This window comes from Passer montanus, unplaced genomic scaffold (assembly GCF_014805655.1).
Source record: "Passer montanus isolate IOZ18808 unplaced genomic scaffold, ASM1480565v1 scaffold31, whole genome shotgun sequence".
Classification (NCBI taxonomy): Eukaryota; Metazoa; Chordata; class Aves; order Passeriformes; family Passeridae; genus Passer; species Passer montanus.
In genome coordinates this window covers 906,723-927,637 of record NW_024367819.1, presented here as the reverse complement: position 1 = coordinate 927,637, position 20,915 = coordinate 906,723, and positions in this window count along the sequence as shown.

Below are 20,915 nucleotides of genomic sequence, written 5' to 3'. Positions count from 1 at the left end.
AAGCAGCCACAAACAAAAACCACTCAGACTACAATTCTTAAACAGAATTTTATAATAGGTGCACCTCAACTCCTAAGTGATGAAGTCCTTTTATGAGACTACTGGGAAGTCTAAGATAACTGAAAAAAAAAACTTGATAATTTCTGCAATAATTATATAATTTTTTAATTTAAAAAAATCCAAGACACTTTCAAATTTTCTGTTAAATACTTGAGAAAATGGAATAATCCAGTGAGTATTACCAGAATATCTGTGCCAGTCTATCAACTGGTCATCAAATCTCACCAGATGTTCTGGATACTTAAATAATGTCACCGGAGATACAAATATATAATGATTTTTAAAAGAATAATCTAAAATGTGAGATGCTTCTCATCCTCTTTGCAGAGACTATATGATCAGATGTCATTAAAAAGTTTTCAATCATCAACTCAAAAAAAAAGTTGTAAATATCTAAGGAAAGAAAGTTATACTCAAAGCAGATAAAAATATATTTAGAAACATATTAGTGGATGAAGAAAGCAGGTGGTGGGACATTGGAGAAAAAATGCATTATCTTTTTCTATAGGCATAAGGTGCAAAACAAGACATTTCTAGGTAAAGAGATGGTATGGATTCTGAACCCTATAGAAAGCATTCCCCAGCATTTTCTTTCACCAGGTGAGGAATGCTAGCAATACACTTCCATAACTTTTGAAACATGCTTGGTGACTAGCAGGACAAGAACATGCTGTAGGTCAAAGAATGAATTTAGGTCTCAGCATGAACTGGGATATATTAATAGAAGATGTTGAGATATGCAACAAAAAAACAACTCAGTCATTGATTTTCAGGAAAAAAACCTGTGACTCAAAAGATCCAGAAATAGTGAAAGAATTTGTGCATTTCTATGAACAAAGCAGGCTTCATCAAATTATTTATTGATTGATTTAAAAAAATAATACATTACAGTGATAAATTACTTGTCAAGGGCCTTTCACGTGTGACTTGTAGACCAACAAAAGACTAATCTTGGAAAACTGAATTACTAAATCTTAGGCAGAGGAGAACTCATGTTATTTTGCATATATGTCATGGCACAAATGCTAACAGTAAATCAATCATAATTACTGCTGTAAACTTGACAGGAGTAATGATGTTAGAGCACAGACCCAGACAAGGTTTTACATTACTGACACAGAGGACTTCCTCTAAGATTTATGTACACAGAGCACATTTTTCCAGTTTGATATTGTGAGTGCTTCTTGTGGAAAAAGTAAAAACCTTGAAAATACAGTTTGAAAATGGGCCTTTCCAAGTTTGAACCACATTTTGGGGAAGAATAACAAAATCATTACTCATATTTTTATTCCTAAAACTGTAGTAATGGATAAAACCATAAATGCTATTGGTAGATATTCTGTGACAAACTGAAACAACTGACTATGGAAAAATTCTCCCATAAAGACCTCATTGCCACGTATGAACTGTCAAGTGGAGTTTTGGAGATGAATACCATGTGAGTTCATCATACTGACTGCAACAAGAAGTAATGGCTGAAGCCAGAAGAAATGCCAATTTACAATGGATATCTGCATCATCCATATCTAGTATTATTCTGAAACATATCTGTGCTGATTAATAATGAATAAATAATTATTTACTAATGATGTAAGTGATGGAAATATCAAGCTGAAATTGTGTGCCAGCCAAAATGGGAATAATAAAGACAAGAGTGGTAGAGACTGATTAAGTAAAGATTGGGAGAAAAAAGAGATGAAGACAAAAGAGTAATTCTGTCTGAAGTATCCAGTCCATTAAACATGCTTTTCAGAAATATGAGAATTCTTGCTTTCCTTAGTGATTGTATGCTTAAGCAAATTATATGTTTTAAATATTAAGTAGTAATTTTTGAGCAATAAGTATGTTAAGCTTTTCATTATATTAAAAAGGTATCAAACAGGAGAGTAAGAAACTATCTGCTCCTTATCAGAGATTCAGATAAAAGAATATATTTTAAAGATTTTGTTGGCAGATGCCATTGTAGATCTTCATCTACATTTACTACCACCTCAGGTCATAAAATTTCTGTTCTCAAACAATGGATTTAGCTTTACAAACCACTACAGAATGTTATTACTATGTATTCTAGGTGTTTATTGTTATGCACTTTTCCTGGTCACTTTGCCTACAGGCAAATAGCCAGGAAAATCTGATTACAAATCATTAATTTGTAGTGGTTGCAAATCTTTTAAAACACTAAGATAACTCAAATTCTTATTAAGGTTCCTATTAGGAAAATAAACTCTTTCCTCTAAGGCCTGACTGCTTATTTAAGTCTTTCTGCAGAAAATCTTACTTTAGTTGATAATGTTTAAAGAAAGTTCTCAAGTGGAAGTAGCTTAGCATATTTTTGTAAAAATCCTATTACACAAACAATTGTCCTTTATTTTTAATGTCATCCAACAGTATAAATATGCTCTATATCAAGAATATTTAAATGCAGATTAATGTGCACTCATTTCGGGTATGTGCCACCTGTTCTCAATGAAGCCTTGATGAACAACATCAAACAAATTTCAACTGCTTGCTGTAGCTGCCCTTTACTGTAAGATATTTAAAAAGAATTTATCAGATGCTATCCATGAGGGATATCAGTGTTTTAGACACATCTGATGACAAGCTGCTTGGAAATTTTTGGCTTCTGATGAAGAAAAGAGAGAGGAGAAAAAAAATCTTGTCTTTACTTACTTAAATGGAAAACTTTTCTTTTGACAAGTGTGCAGCTCAGGATTGCTAATTATTATGACTCCTCAAGTAGGATTTCCTGAATTATAATATAATATCTACCTTGAATGAATGATTGGCTTGAGGCAGAGAATTATATATGCCATGAAAATTTGTATATTATCTACCTGCCTGAATGACTGTTTGATATTTCTTTAAAGATACTTCTTTAGAAACTAGAGTACTTAAAATTTCAGTAAAAGATGAACATTTAAAAACATGTTCCTCTGAAATATGTATCTCCTCATGAAGTTGTGAATGCAAATGACAGTGCTTCTCTTTTTCAAAAAAAATCTCTCCAAGGTGTTTTATTTCCAAGTAAAATCTTGTCCTTTCTAGAAGGGATGGCTTTAGAATGTCTGTATATTTTTAGGGGGAAAAATATTATCTGCTCCTTTTCCCACAGAAGGAGTTCCAGAATATGATTCATTGTTTGGTACATTATAGTGATGCATGAAGTGCATGAAACCTGGCACTCATTTGAGGCATGCATGTGTTTTTCATCTAGCACCATCTCTGCCAAAGAAGTTCTGAGCTCCCTACAGAGATGTAGTGTTTCCACATGAAGACATCTTAGCCACTAGCAAATCTCCATTTCAGTGTGAAACTGTGCAGGCCATTTCCATCTAAGTCTGCAGGGCTGACTTGTAACTCTGATCTTACAGGGTGCAATATATACATTGATGGTAATGGTCTTAATGTGACACAAGCACCAAGTATACCAGAATCTTCTTGTTAGCAAAGTATCTTAATTTTTTTTAGCAAATAATTGGGTACAAGAAGGCTGCATGAGACTATTTCCTAGGAATATGCGGGTGACTGACTATTTTGGTGAAGCTTAGCTTAACAGACTTGCATAAAAAGTTTACTATTTTTAAAGTCAGTTATCAGAATTATTCCAATTTATTAATAGTTATAACTGTAAGAGTTAGAACTGGTAGGGCATCGTATCTGCTGGGTGCCTCACAGACTTAGGGTGGAGGATCTTACCACTGCTATTTTGAGTTGTCAGGCCAAGTACTCAACCCAGCAAAGAAAGGAACCAGGAGGATCTGGAATATACTGCAGAGCAATCCCTGCCCTTAGAAAAGCCACATCCAGTCTGAATTAGAGGAAGAAACCCCAGTGGCACACATCTAACCACAGGCACAGGTAATCCCTTGGCCAGAATCCCAGTGTGCCCAGTATGACCCATCCACACTGAGTAATGCTCCAGGTGTGAGGAGGTGTTTCCAGGGTTGTTTAAGCAAATGTGCAATTTCCACTGTTTTGCTGAAATAGTAATATGTCTAATATGCATATATTAAGCAGATAGGTCATTTACTTTCTGAAAATAAAGGCAATCTGCTCTGGAATACTGAAGAAACATTTGATCAGTGAAACTACAAGTGCTTAGGATGCAAGATAACAGATTGCAAAGTCCAGCATTAGCCTTTTAATATTTAATTTCCATATTAATATGAATCAGATCTTCAGAGATTTACAATTAAGATGTTTGTCAGCATTTCATTGCAAATGCTCCTTGGTGTTTTGAGCTCAATAATTATTTGTCAATGGTTTGGAGATAATACCAAATCATGCTTAAAAATAATGGCCTTCTTGAATATTTACAGAAGAATTGAGTTGATTGCAATTTTTTATCTTATTGTGTACTTGGGTTTATTAAATATGTGGCACTTCTATCTACTGGGATGATTTTTTAAAAATATACATTTGTTAATATTTTCCCATCAAAATTAAGCTCCATATTAAAATTTTCCATATAAATATCAATATTTGGACTTGAAGTCAATGGCTCTAGAGCCAGTCAAGGATGGGGAGTTGTATGAGTTTTTCAGATTGTTCAGCTAAAAAAAAAAAATTAAAAATTCCTCAAAATAACCAGAGTAGCAAATTATGTTTCCTCAGATAATATCTTTGTTTTCTTCTATCTTTTTTCCTTAAGATACATCTGTGACAGAAAGACTAAAAGGAAACATACTGTATTGTTAATTTAGAAGATGTATTTCAGTAACACAACATAACAGCATAAATTTACAGCACAGTGAGTCAAGTTTTGACAGTCAACTTTGATTTTTTTCTTTGGTCTGGTCAATCTACTGAAGCTAAAACCATTTTCCAGCAAAATTAACAACAACCATCTTTTTGCTAAGTAACTTGGCACAGATATTGTCCTCAGAAAGTTCTATAGAGACCTCTTAGAGTTAGGGTTTCTATGCAGAAGGAGAATCTTGACCTTTGCTTTGACATGGATTTGGCTGGCCTACAGCATGTATGCAGACCACGATTCCTGATGCATTGTGCTTGATTGTCCCTGAAGTCTCTTCAGCTTGACAGTCACCTCCCTTTCAATATAAGGACAATATAAGTCTACAGATATCCAGCCCAGAGCAGACTCTGATGCCAGAAATAGGTGGAGGTTCCCTCCTCTCTTCAATAGATTGCATAAAAATCTCAGTTCCAATAACAGTTTTCAACTTACTATTTTTTATTTTACAGCTAGGTACTATGACACCTATGAGATGGACAAAGAAATTGCACTTAGGCAAGGAATAATAAATAAAGACTTCTCTAAATGAAATTTCTCTATGGAAATTACATGGAGGTTTAATTATTTTTTTTTCTCACTGAAATTGACTGATTAATTTATTTAGATTAATAAATTTGAATCTAACCAAAACATTTTAAATTGCCCAGCTCAAGTACAGTTTTCTCATGTGTTGTTCATTGTGTAGCTGTATCTACTGGTGATGTCATGGTGTTGTGCATACACTGCTGATTGGACTTCCTATAGGGTCCAGACTTTCCTGGACAGGTCATGACATTAATAAATGCCTTGTCTGATAAAGTCAGGTCATGTAGAATAAGAAAAGGAGGAGGAAAGCATAAAGTATGCCCTCATTGATGTGGCAGTACAAGAATATTCACCTGAACACCAAACCAAATTAAAACAAGGAATTCTGTAATTTTTAAGTTGTAAACTTTTTAAACTCTCTGAACACTTTGTCTACAAAAAAGTTTGAGTAGTTGACTTCGGCTGACACAAATGTCACAATATCATGACTTCCTAAGGGACTATGCTCTGATTTTCGCCTGGCTGAACTATCAGTGGAAGCTGCTGATATTTTTCTATCTATTCTTGACAACTGGGGATAGAAAATAGAAGAGTACGCACCACTGCCTACAGATAAAAAGACTTCACACTGGCTGCATTGTGGTTTTACGTTCAGTACAGAGACAATTAATATTAAGAGACCATAAACTGAATACCTTTAAAAAAAGTAAATATTTTATATTTATATGTAAATTCTTTACTACTTCTTTTTTATTATTATTTGTAGTGAAAACATTCCTTAAATCCATAGTATATATCCAGGAACTTGTAAGAGCATGTGAACCACAATTTAAAAAGCCCCAAATAACAAAATGCCCAGGTTTTAGATGACTTAACCTACTGCACAGATTTTGTTTTTCCTATTTGATGATAGAGTAATGCTACTTGCTGTTCAGTTTGATATGTAATGAAAATTTAAAATTTCACCTACAAAATCAAATGTGGTTTTGGTTTTTTCGTTTTGTTTTTGTTTTTGGGGTTTTTTTTGGTTTTTTTTCCAAGCTGGTAAGTTTTTCTTTTGATAGTCAAGATCAAGTCAAGTTAGCTGAAATGGTGACATTGTTTCCTATAGCACTATAAACTGAACAAACAAATTCTATGGCAAACAAGAGATTCTTTGCCAGCATTGAACTTCATATTCTTTTGAATATCTTCTTTTAAGTGAGATACTTGTATCTTCATATCATGGCTTTATCAGTCTGCTCCATATAAATACATGCTTTTACAAAAGGATTTATTTCTAAGTGGTTTATAAATTTGGATGAAACCCAGCCAAGTGACAAGGCAGAACACTCTATTTCTATAGTCACTTCAGTTTTGAAAACCAGGCCTCATTTCTGGAAAAGGGAACAAGATTTTCCAGTAAAATGTTGAGTGAAACATTCCTGAAGGCATTCTCTTGGCATTGTTACATTTATTAACAATTTCAAGGGTACACATTCCAAGGGCTTCCATCTGAATTTTACAATATGCTTGAATTTGTACAGATATGTAAAAACAGAGAACTATTATCAGAAGCAGCATATTTGTGGGAATTTTCTTTTTTCTTCTACAATTCACAGTACATAGACAGCTTTTATGGTTTACTGGTAACTACAATTAAAAATATTTTCAAATGGTTTATCAGGTTGCTTTTTTAAATCAGATTTTATCAGATATTTAAAACAAAAATGTAGTTCACTTTTGGGGTGAGAAAGTCCATGCCATTATTGATATCTTGTCAAGTACAAGAAAAAGAAGAGTCCTGCTTGGATTTGAAATTTTTTCAGGATTTAAATAAAAGAGAGAAAAAAGAGTTACAGAAAATTATATTGTGTAAGATTTTTTTTTCAGCTACGGTTGTTGCCATGAAGTGAAGCTCCAGTGATGAAAAGAATTGTTAACAAAGGGAACAATTGCCATCTTGCAGGAAGGTGTCCAGCAAGTGCCCACGTTTGTCTCTATCACAGCAAAAGTCACCCACAGCAAATACTTCTTGTTCTGCACCAGGGGTAATAGCAGTATTCACATGTACATGCCCCAGGAAAGACATCTACCTCCCTCTGGACACAGGGAGTCTAAAGGTCCTGGGAAAACAAATCTGCCTCTGTGTATTGGTGAATTCTGTCTCCTAGACTTCACTGTGACAAAAGCAAGGAGGTTGAAAAGACTGCTTCTTTAACACTCATGAAATGAAGGAAAAGTTAAGTGGTCTCCACTACCCAGTCTTGAGACAGTTCAAAGAAATCAGGCAGTTCCTGGACACTCCTGGACTGCAAAGAAGATTATATATCATTCACTGGAAGGTAGAGATTGAAATACTGATCATTTCCCACACTGGAAACAATTGCTGCAACAATCCATTGTATATATTTGCATCAGTCATGCTTCATTTTTGTACTCTGGACAGGCATGAAATTCACTTTTGTGAAGTTTGATTCAATGTGAGAGTCACACTTTAAAAACAGAAGTGAAATATCTGGGCATTTAACAACCAGACTTTAATATATCAGGCATTGAGTGCCTTCTCCTTCTTTTTTTTTTTTTTTTTCATTTTGAAGTACTAGACATACACTTCTGTGTGTCCTCAGATTTAAATTCAGGTCACATTCCTTCTAAAGCAACCTAGTGTTTCTATGAGATGATGAATAGATTGAAGTAACCCATCTCGACAGAGAAAGATATCATCCTAATCATCTGATATTTTATGTTCTTTTTTATAATTACTTTTGCCTCAGATTAATGAATTTCATTTACAGTAGCAAGCTAGCAAATGAAAACCATTCAGCTCAAGTATGAAATATAATGGAAAGATGAGACTATTTCATATGTAAGACATAAATTGAAGTACTGAAGAGACATTATTTACAAAAAAAAAAAATCCCTTTTTTAATGGTGTAAATTTTATTAAAAAGAAGTCCTTTTTCCTCAAAAGAAATCAAATGCATTTACATTCTTGAAGACAATTACCAAGGCCACAGAACTGAAAAACTAAGCTTTCAATTTTCTTCTCAAATAACCCTCTTTTTTTCCCACTTGTTTTTCTGTTTTTTGTGTTATATGCTTTCTATCTCCATTTGTTCCATTTGAAATCAAATCATTAAAAGGAAAAAAAAGAAAAAAGAAAACCCAGTATTTTAAAAATGAGCTTCTGTTTCTATATAAATCCTTCCTTGTTTAGAAATGCATGGTCTCATCTCCCAAGGAATGCATATCTCTTTCAAACAGGATACCCTTGTAACAGCTGTTCTGCAGCCTAAAGCAGCTGAGTGCTGCTTAATAAAGCCATTACACTAAAAAGTGAGATGGAGTGGATCTGTAAGCTGGAAAGGAGCAGTACCAGGAGCCAGGACACAGAGCTAAGGGTCACTGTGCTGAGAGCAAAGGCATCAGCATGAAAATCAAATGTCACAGATAGAAGTGGCCAAGGAAGTCAGACATCTCCAGACTGAAAGGCAGAAAGTAACTCCATAGCAACCAGAGTCTCTCTTTAATAGGAAAGATCTTAATGGTATCTACAGCCCCAATTTCTATGTTACTGGAAGAGCTACCTGCCCACCACTTGCCTACATTACCCCTACCCATCACCCCCGAAAAATCAAAACCATTCCAGGGAAAGACTACAAATTAATTTACATTTTGAGGCACAGTGGCAAAGAACAAAGGCCAAAGTTTCATATATGTAGCTGAAAAAACCCTATAGAAACCAACACCTCATGGTGGCATGGAATTTTATTACTTGTTAGGCTGTAAAAGGACTCAATCAAACAATATACATATCACAAATAATGCCATAGAACAGAGTGGGTTTGCCCCATGGCCATTAGAATGTTATGCCTTCACAGTAATATATGTTCTCAGAACTGCAAAAAAACCAGACCAAAACTAACAAAAAACCGTACTCTGGCACAAACAGCTGATATACAGAAGATAGCACAGTGTTCACTGTGGCAAGCTGAGAAATATGACTCCCTAAATCAGAGCAAATCACACAGAGGTGAAAGAGGAGGAGAGCCCAGAACTCAGGGTTGCTTTTGTGGTCAATCCACAACAATTTAATGAGAAATACCAATGTTCATGGAAGCAGTAGCAAGAAAAATAAGCAAAAAGACTGTTTCTTTTCTTAAGATATTTGTGCTGCTGAAAGCAGTGGTGTACAGAACATAAAACAGGGATGTACACCGTTCATTTTCCCCTTTTCTTTAATGTGCCTCAGCTTCTCATCTGGGAATACCTCCATTATTTCTGGGATACTGCAAACACTACTCTTGTCAGCTTCTCTTTTTGCTATGAAGTGTGGTACAATGAGGGGAAGATTTCATTTCAGCATGCTGATGCCCTTTCTCCCTGGGCAATTCAAATAGAGCTTCCTATTTCATACTCATATCTATTTTCTGAACTGTCTGAGCAGTTCATGGGAAATGAAAAGTGAAAAAAAATAAAAGGAAACTAAAATTAAAATGCCAGATTTTTATAACCAGATGCTTAATTCACTGTTGTCTATTCTGCATGGTTCTTTATAAGATTAAATTCAATCTGACATCTGACACTTCTTAGCTACTTTACAGCAGAAAATGATGCCAGATTTATGTAGTACAGTAAAGTCTACGGTAAAGTGTTATTTCATTGGTATTTAAAGGAGAGGAGACAGCACATGGAAACCTGTGAAAAGAGTAATTAACTCTTAGGTTTGCCTGGCAATATTTTGAAATTGGTGAGGGAAGAAAATTCTGTGAGAGACTTCCTCCATGCCCAACAGAGTGAATGCCAAACAGCTCCAAACTGGAGCCAGCCAAATATGCACCCATCAGCAGTCATGGTAACAGTTCTGAGACAACATATTTGAAAAGTGAAAAACCCCCAAACCTGCATAATTGTAACCAGAAAAAGGAGTGAGAATCTGTGAGAGAAACAACTCTGCAGACACCAGGGTCAGTGAAGAAGGAATAGCAGAGGTTCCCCTGCAGCCTGTGGAGATCCACAGTGGAGCAGAGATTCCCCCTGGAGCCCAGCTCCATGTTGGAGCAGGTGGATACCTGAAGGAGGCTGTGACCCTGTGGGAAGTCCATGCTGGAACAGGGTCCTGGCAGGGCCTGTGGCCCTGTGGAGAGAGAAGCCCACTCTGGAGCAGATTTGCTGGGAGGACTTGTGACTGCAGGGTACCCATGCTGGAGCAGCCTGTTCCTGAAGGATTCTGCACCATGGAAAGGACTCACCCACGCTGGAGCAGTAAATGCCCATGGGAAGGAATCATGTTGGAGGATTTCATGGAGGGCTGTTTCCCATTGGAAACAATGCATTCCAGTGCAGAGGAAAAGTATGACAAGTACTCATACAGTACTGCAGAGGAGTAGCGGAAGAGGTGTGTGATGAACTGACACAAACCCAGCCCCTGTCCCCCTGCACTGCTGTGGGGAAGGAGGTAGAGAAAATCAGGAGTGAAGATGAGCCCAAGATGAAGGGAGGGGTGGGAGGAATGTGTTTTAAGGTTTGGTTTTAGTTCTTATTGCTCTACTCTGATTTGATTGGTAATAAATTAGTAAGTTTCCCAAAGTCGAGTGTGTTTTGCCTGTGACAGTAATTCACTGTCATATTAGGTGTATTGTCACAGGAAGAAATAAAGATAAGAGAGTGACACTCTCCCTGTCTTTAAATCCATGAACCTTTTATTATATTTTCTCCCCTCTGTCCAGATGAGGAGGGGACGGACAGAGCTGCTTCAGTAGGCACCCAGTGTCCAGGCAGGGTCTACCCAACACATAACCATGAAGGATCCCAAACTCCTAGCAGACCATGGGTGATTTAGGATGGGGGTTGTTGAGTCATGATCACACACCAACAAAGTGGCCAAAGAGCAGACAGTAAGGCACATTCTTTAAAGTCCTAATATGCAAATTTCATCAACAATAATGTAAGACATTTGATAACACAGAAATCTTAGTTTCTTATAATCTGTTCTTCAAACCATATCTTTTCTCCCAGCTTGCTTGCAAAGGGGATGAGGGAAGAAATTGTAGTCAAGATGCTTTGGCTGTTCAGACTGAGTTCTGTTATGTTTTTATCATATTTGCTTTGGTAGGTCTGTCAGCAGTTAATCAATCGAGCCTCCTTAGCACTACTAAATGCCCTTAGGTTTGTCAAGGGCGTTGTAGCTTAGGATAGGCTCCCTTTTATGCAGCTGTTATAAACCCACTGTTATCAGCTTGCAGAATTTTGCAAATCTTATCCTGCTTTATCTTCATCTTAAATCCTTGGCTCCAAGTTCCATGTAGGTACACAAGAATCTCAGGATTTGTTTTAAAAGTAGCATGAGTTTCAGTCCTTTTTAGGTCATGGAGAAAAGCTCTTTCCCTCTCTTTTTAAAATGACCCCCCACATTCTGTTATCTTTAAAATAATGAACATTAAGGAAAATACATAATTTTATGACTTTTAATTAAGGTTTGACTAAATTCCCAGTGTGAAAATGTATTTAAACTGTCTATTCAAGTATCTGCTATTATATTTTAGATACAAACATATGTTTCTACTGCTGAAATTCAGTTAACAAGACTGATCAAAAGGAAAAAAGTTTGCATAATATGTTTGTGAAAATTGTTGCCACAGGAACTCATTGAGGCAAAACACTACAGCTACATTCTAAAGAGGAGTGGATAACTAATATCATTGCTTAGACTCCATGCCTATGCAAGCTAAGATGATAATAAGGTAATCAGATTTCATGCTTGAAGGTGTTATCTAATCGCCTGCAGAGGTTTGGCACTGCACAATTGGCTGAGTGCATCTTGTTTATTTTCATGCTTGCTCTGAGACATCAGTTATTCACTGCCACTGTCAAGCGCTTACTGGACAGGATGAACTAAATGGTTTGTTCCAGCAAGATGAACTCTATGTCCTGTAATAAATGTTATCATAAATATAGCAAGCAATCCATTTTAAGACATCAGTAAAATGTACATTATACTGTAATAACTGCTTAGTGGGCATGTGTATTGCTGCCCTCTACTGACTTTCCACAGCCAACTGGAGTGATAACTCTCAAGATTTGGGTCTCTGACTCTACAGAAAATACAAAAGATGTTGCCTACACCAACTGTGCTGTCAACTGTGTGCTACTGAATGTGACTCTCTGTGCTTTAGTAGAGAGAAGAGAAGAGAAGAGAAGAGAAGAGAAGAGAAGAGAAGAGAAGAGAAGAGAAAGGAGAAAGCTTTTCTTTTCTCCAGAAGAAAAGGTAAAGAAAAAAGTACATGTTCCCATGTTTTAAGCACCAAGATGGAAAGACTTCTCTGACCATCTTCAGATTTCATCATCTAACCTCAAAAGCAGCTGGTGGAAAAATATTAGATTCATTTTCAACTATTTCCTTTACCTGCCAGTGAGCTAGGACCCATGACAAGGGGCCCAGAGGTAGCTAGGTTGTTCCCTGCTCTTTGAAGTACTCATAACTTAAAAGCTGAAAACAGTCCTGATCAAGATTAAGTTAAGGGGGAAACAGAAATGTAAAGGGCTTGAGAATGAAAACTCTGAAATGAAATACCCAGAATTAAAAAAAAAAAAAAGAGAATGGCTTTGACTGAGTAACTTCTGGGTTTTTTTGCAGTAGAAACAGAAATAGAAGCTATAAATAAATATATGTAAACCATGGGTGAAGGAAAAGGGAAAATGGCACTACTGACTCAGTCCCCAGATTCTAAGGTGTCCTGAAATAGTGATGTTCTTGTCATATCCCAGAGAGGACCTGCTGGAGGAACACATTATTCTTGTTCTTGCACTTTTTATAAATCATGTCTCTATGAGAGAAGCTGGACATATAAGATAATTTTTCCTTCCAGCATGGAGCTGGGATGAAGTAGGGCACTCTTAGAGCCCAGGATAGTAAAATTCACTACTGCTGATAGTGTTTGACCCATAGACAACACTCAGTCACACCTAAGAAAGCCTATAAAGTCATATTTTGAAGTGAAGAAGGACTATTATAGTCCCCCCTAAACAATAACTTAACACTTCTGAGTAGCCCTCCCTGATCCTTCAACCTCAAAGTAAAATTTGTAGTTGATTAGACATTCTATGTAAAAATGGGTTTGACTTCACTCTTTTAGACTATTTATTGATGTGGTTTTCTTATATGGTATTTTTATGATATAAATTAGCACATGGCTTGCTCAGATAAGAGGTAGATCATACAGAATTTAAGACATATATAGAAATGGTTCAGACAAAAATTAATGACAGTGTATTTTGTTATTGCCTTTCTCACTTAACTTTTAATTCATCAGTTATTTGTCAATAGGTGGAAGGTCCATCACTCTTTTAACAATGCCCATAAAAATTTTATTGATTTAATTGTATTCCATGTCACTAAAAAAAAGGCTCTCAATTATCATTAGATAACAAGCAAAACACTATGCATACAGCATCCCACTGGCTACAGAAACTGGAGTGTTTTCCTTAACCTACTATGTGTTATTCATTAGCTTTCACAAAAAGAAAAATGATATTATTGATTTGATAGTATGATTGATTTGAAAGCCAGGGGAACTAAACAAGTTTCTGGAGTGTTGTGTATTCTTAACCTTTTCATTCTGTGGATAGCTGCAGAAAAGCTTTTTCCCATTGGGCTTCTCTCATTCAGCAAAACATTAATTTTGAATTCAATCTATATCTAGTCTGTTTGGATTTTTTTTCAGCTACTGCTTACAAAATATATAATAGAAATTTTCCTGCAATTTGGGACAATTTAGGTGAGCTACAAAACCCTAGCTGAAGAAACCATTTGAAAAATTTGCTCTCCTTTTAAATAACCCTCCATTATGCTAGTCTGTCAGGTAAATTATTAAAATTAACATCCCAGAAAATACATGGAGCTCAGAAAAGGCTTTTAATCTGGTATCTGCTACTGTGTGAACCATTTGATGACAACACATAGCTGTCTCTGAAGAAGTTATGTTTACAGTGCTGACAATCTTGTCAGTCATCCCTCAGAGTGGACCTGTGTTATGCATTGAGTTGTAATGCAGGTGAAAGTTGAAGGATATATTTGAAGCATTTCCACCCAACACAAGAATGTGCAGGAGAAATGCATTTAGTAAATTGTATTGCTTCAATTTGCAAATCATTACATCTTAGTCTGTTAATGTTCACTATTCCATTACTATTCTTTTCCCCTAAGAAGAGCCATACACAACCAGTTTCAAAAGGATACTCAGTTTTAACTGGAACCTACATCAAACATCTAGAACTTCATAAACATGACAAAGTATTCTCTAATGGACATCAGGGTAAATTATGCCTTCAGTTGGAGTCAGAAAGCCACGAGGTCAAAGAATGAGAGCCTTCAATCTTTATCAGCACAGGCCTTCAGATGCAGCCCAGTGACGCTTCATTCATTCTTGGACAGCTAAGCAAAGCAAGGTCTATACTGCTGTTGATCACTGAACTAACTGCTGTTAAGATAATTTGTGTGTATTTGCTCACTGATTTTTTGGTGCAGTGTATATGCTTTTTTACATATATATATGTGTATATATATATATGTGTGTGTGTGTGTGTGTGTGTGTGTGTGTGTGTGTGTATGACCAGTATGCCAGTATGAACAAGCAGAAACCTGTTGTCTCATTTGCAGAGCAGACACAGCCTGCTCCAGCTGTAACAGCCTACCTGTCACCAGCTGTGGCACGCAGAATGGCTCAGACACAAAAAACAACTCAAAACAGTTGCTCTGGACTGCTCTTCTGCCACTGGTGCTCTTTCTGATTGAAGCTATTGGAAACTAAAAGTGCCTCTGTGCCCAGGTTCATCCCTTTTTAAATTCCTTATTGACACAGCTACAGCACCGGAGACCCTTTTGTACCTTCCCATGGGACAAAGCATTAAGTTGGATGCACCTGAAGAATTCTACATATCTGCAGAGTGTTTTACTTCTTGTATACTGGGATAAAAAATTTAAAAAAAGAAAAAAAAAGCAACCAATTAAGAAAAATCAGAGAAAGGTACAAGCCTAAACAAGGCTTTCTTGGGAATACGAAGTTTCATCAGAGACATCAGAAAAAGCTGATCTACTGCTTTTGTTTGTGGGATTTCAGCTAAGAATAGTTGAAAACATAAGAGGACAGTGATAAGAGGACAGTGATAACCATGAGTATGGGTACACAATTCCTGCTATAGCAGGAGTTGGAGTAGCCAAGCTACTCTTCTATAAGGTATTTTTATTCTTTCCCCGGTTTCAAAAAAGGCACCTCTTAGCACTGAATTTTTATCTTTGCAGTTACTCCCTTTGGAGTTTTTTAGACTCTGAATGGTATGCAATTCATTATGTTTTTACTAGATTAATCACTAAATATAGTCTCCTAAAGCATGATATTTTCATTATTTGTGAATCCAACCTTTAAGTACAGAAATCTGCACCATAGCACACACCTTGATTTTTATTATTTTTTAAATTTTTAATTTTTTAATAGAAATCATAGAATGATAGAATATGCTAAACTGGAAAAGACCCATCAGATTCATCAAATCCAACTCTTGGACTTTCACAGACACCCTGAGGATCACACCACATGCCTGAGAGTTTTGACCAAATGCTTCTTGAGCCCTGAGTGGCTTGGTGCTGTGACCACTTCCCTGGAGAGCCTGTTCCATCCCTCTTGGTGAAACACCTTTTCCTGATACCCAACCTAAACCTCCCCCCACTTGATTTTATGCCATTCCCTCGAGTCCTGTCACTGATCATGAGACCGAAAAAAATGGTGCATGCCCCTACACTTCGTCTGGTGAAATTGTAAAGAACGTCATTTTTTTTTTACCCTAAATTATTCAGTTCTTCAGTCAAAGCCTGAAAGTATAACAATGAACTAGAGAGAAAAAATTCACAAGATAAGGAGGCAGGCCAATCCAACAGGATTGGAATACACATGTTTGCATACTTTAACCGTCACACACTTCACAAAAACTTATCTAGATCTGGATCCAAATTCTCAATCTCTTTTTTTCTCTTCCTTGCCTTCAAAAGAATCTTTCTAATATAAAAAAATACTGATGCGATAAAAATGCTCCACCTAGTGGAAATAAAACTGTTCAAACTAGTATAAGAGTATAGCTTTAGCTCGGAGAACTCATCTGTAAGTACCTAAGTAGCCAATTTTTCCACTGATAAGTAACTCAGGATATCATACAATTGTATGGAAGAAGTTCTAACAAGACTATTACAGTATAGTGCCAATTTAAGAACACAAAACTGTCATTTTAAAATATAATAACAAAAAAAGAGCAAATCTCTTGAGAATTATGAATCTATCATTAATTTTTATTATAAAAAATCAGTAAGTGCACTACCTATGGGAAAAAAAATCTGCAGTATATAGTGTCCTGCTATCTATGAGGATTGCATATATTCTAAATCAGTGCCAGACTTACAAATATTTTGATAAATTAGAAAGAACAACCATGATACCCCAGCCTTTCTTATTGCATTACTACAGTGTCTTGGAATTTTGGTACAAGTAGCCAATATGAGGAACAGCCTGAATAGATGACAGTTTTATACACGGCAGAAACATTTTTGGTCACAGAGAAGACAGACATCCAATTGAAACTCAGAGGGAATTTGTGGTTCTTTCCTCCTCTGCAACAGTTCATGTTTCTATGCTCTTACTGATATATAAGGAGATACTAAAACAAACCCAGAAATTAAGCTAAGCATCTGTAGATCATTATATATGTGTATGTACTCATGTACACATTTATCAACATACTCCATAATGCAAATCCTGGACAGATATAGGTCTAGAGTTTGTTCTTATGCTGTGATTTGTTTCCAGACAATGCTTAAACAACCAATAAATTACATGAGTTCAACACAAGTGAGATAAAGAAACAGTAGTCTGCAGGGTTATTCAAAACTTGTCTAAGATAATATGTTTAATTTAAATTCTTTCAGAATCTGGATTTGTTTCTTTCCTTCTCATGCTCCAGAATCTGTCCTCTGTCCCCCACAACATTCTCTTTTTCAAGATGTTAAATCAGCAGAATTCACTGATTGAGCAGAGACAATATTTACAGAAAATAAAGTGTTTTTGAGGTAGAACTTTAAATCTTTAAATCCCATTAATAATATTTTTATTCTAATCTCAAATTACACCTATCTCCTTCTATCAAATTAACTGTCCTCAATATCAGGCATGCAGCTTGGAAGTTGACACGAACTTGCTGTGGGACTCCATAGCAAAGAGGATTTGAGTCTTCATAGAGAAATATGCAGGGAGAATCAGCAAGAAGGTAGGGTATGGATTTAAGGAGCACTACTTTCTTTGCCCTAAGTCCTCATGAATATATGTTTAGTATGCAGGAGGGAGGAAGTGCCTACAGCTTTCTGATATATCCCCATTGAGAGACAACACTGTTATTACACAGCATGTCAACTATGTGGTTAATAGTTACTTTTGCTCTGAGGCCACTGATGTGGATTTCTACTTGTTCCAAAGAAGAATTTTGCTAAAAAATCTACCCAGTGCTAATGCAAAGACAGACAATTTATTTATATCAATGTGGTATTATTCTGGCCCACAAAGTAGAGAGTAAAATAAAAGAAAAACATAATAATCAAATTTGGTGGTATAAATACATTTCAGTAATATTAAAAAATTAGGGCAAAAATTACACAAGCCTCTTTGAGCAATTTGTCCTGGTAGAAATATGGGAAATATAGTCTTGTAATTTCTTTCATATTGTATTCTAAATTGTCCTCTCTCAAAGAGTCTGGAGATTTAAAGGTCATATAGTTATCTTTCACAAAAAGATGAACAACAGAGATGAAAGCATATGATTTTGCATTGTCAGAAACTAGATATAGGTAAATAATCAAATACCTGTCTATTTTCTCAGCAATACTGATTTCCTCTATACTGACCAGTCTGTACAATGAAACCTTTTTATCACTCTTTATCTTCTCAGAAAATGTCTTTTTTCCACTGCAAAGCAAGGAAGGTAAATTATTAAATAGGCCATTTGACACAGTAATATTTGCAATTTTGATCCATGCTCACAGTAAATGAATGGTACCTCCTAAGATAGGTCCTTAGTATCCTTAGATATGTACATTGAATTCTGCAAAGCAGTAGTTACACAGTCTCTTTATCAAAGACTTTTAAAAGCTTGCCACTTCATTTTTTAATATAATCCTATTTTGGAGTTCTAGTTGGCCTTTTTTTCTTCACCATTTCAAGCCAATTTTTCCTGTAGCCTAACTGAATGTAATTTTTGAAAATATTTCAACAAAATTGAACAAAGAAAGAAAAAGCAATGGAATGTACGTTCCTAAATTACCTAGGTGCTTGTGAATGCCTTCCACTATCATGATATCGCAACCACTGACAGGATTAATAGATACACTTATTGTAAGACCTCAGAATTATACATATATTTTGCTGTTTAAGAGTTAATTTAAGAGGCACTTCTGTTAAGACAGTAAAGCAAGACCCCTGCATGCAAACTAATATTATGATTGGTCTCTTTCAAGTAAAGTTTTCACTGAAGGCAATGCTTCATCTTGTTTTACCAATTTTCTATGCTTCCTATAACCAGGCAATAATTGAGATCTAGACAGCCTGAGACATTACAATGGCACAGAGAAGAGGAGAAAGTAATTCCTGCTGGGAATTTCTATGCTGAATGGCTCTTAACTCTAAATATTCTAGACATCACTTCCTCAAGGAATCAGACAGAAATGCTGCTTTTGCTCTTTTCACCAGCCATTGGTGCAACCCAATTTCATGAGTTTCTTCTAGGTTACCATTTGGATTTTCCTCTAGTAATGTTGCTGAGAGATCTTCCCTGCCAGAGATATCCTACTCTGGCCACAGTTTCCTGTGAGCTGACTGCCCAGGAGGGATGGACTTCCCTCACATGCACTTCAGATTTCAGTGTCTAAAAGGCAGAGACTGCATCAACAAGGAATGGAGAGAGGAGGGGGACACAAGAAGAAAATGCAGATTCCCTCCATCATAGGAAAACTGTGAATGTCACTTGTGCAAGGTTTTTTTCTGGCATCCCTCTGCACGAGCTCTCACAAGAAAGAACAGCAGTAGCAAACCTCAGCTCCCCAGTTCATATGGCACTACTTTATGCATTACATGATTGTTACATGGATCAGATCTTTTGTTCATCCTGGAGGAGAGGGAACTGAGGGGAGACCTCATTGCAGCCTACAACTTCCTTGTGAGTGGAAGAGGAGGAACGGGTACCAATCTCTTCTCTGTGGTTACCAGTGACAGGACTCAAGGGAATGGCATGAAGTTGTCAGAGTTTGGATATTGAGAAAAGGTTTTTCACCCAAAGGGTGGTTGTGCACTGGAACAGGCTCCCCAGGGAAGTTGTCACATCACCAGCCTGACGGAGTTCAAGAACCATCTGGACAATGCTTTCGGGCACATGGTGTGACTCTTTGGGATGGTCCTGAGCGGGGCCAGAAGTTGGACTTGATGATCCTTCTGTGTCTTTTCCAGCTCAGCTTATTCTGTGATTCAGTGCCTGTCATACTAGCGAAGATGCTGGCCACTGGAATTAGTACCACTTCTGGCTTTCTGTTTCAACCTAAATCCAAGTTTTTATATTGAACTCTATTTTATACCTATATTCTATATATTTCCCTGGATAAATCAGAAGAACCAAAATGATATATGATTTTGTTTCTTCTTAATTCTTCTTCATTCAGCAGGAGGGCCAGGTAATTATAATGGGAAACACTGAAAAGACAGAACCAAAGACACCAGATGTCCCTTATTTCCCCAGTTTTCTTGGCAGTAGGCATTATTTCTGGTACATGTGAAAATAACTTCCTACAGTTTAAAGAGCTGTAAACCCTTCATTTTGCTTGTATTGACTGAAAATGAGCATCTGGAAAACAGAAGATGACAAAAATCTTGCTTTCAAAATAACTTGGAAGCTAATGTACAAAAAGCATTACTCTTATGACATATTTCCAAAGCTAAGAGAGGCTGTAGAGAAGTCAGCTCAGCCTGCAAGCAGACAGCACCACCGTTGAAGAAAGCAGAGGAAAAGGCATGCCAAGCACTCTTACCTCCATGTCACACAGTCTTGAGGAGTAATTACTTGGACACTCTAGTTGTTTCAAAATTACTTGCTCTAAACATTCAGTGCATCTCTTGAGTGAAGTAAGTGCCATTCTGTCTCTGATTAATTTTATGGATTGAGAGGAACTTATTGATTATATAGGTATCATATTGATTCGTCTGCTGACACAGGCAGGGATTTTTATTGTATCTTTCTATGCAAACTACTTTTGACTAATTGGGAATCACTTTGGTGGGATTGGTGAAATGTTTCATTTACTGTTGTATTTCAATTAAATATTTTAGCTTTTCCTTTCTCTAAATTTTAGTGGATAAAAGTAAGACCTTTAGAAAAGAGGAAGGTTCAGTAAAGTAAGCTATTTAAGAAGAGTAGCTCACTTGAATGAGCATGTAAATATCAAAATAATTTGCAAACTAAATAAAACCATAGTTCTAAATAAGCAAGAAAAATGTTAAATAAACACCCTAAA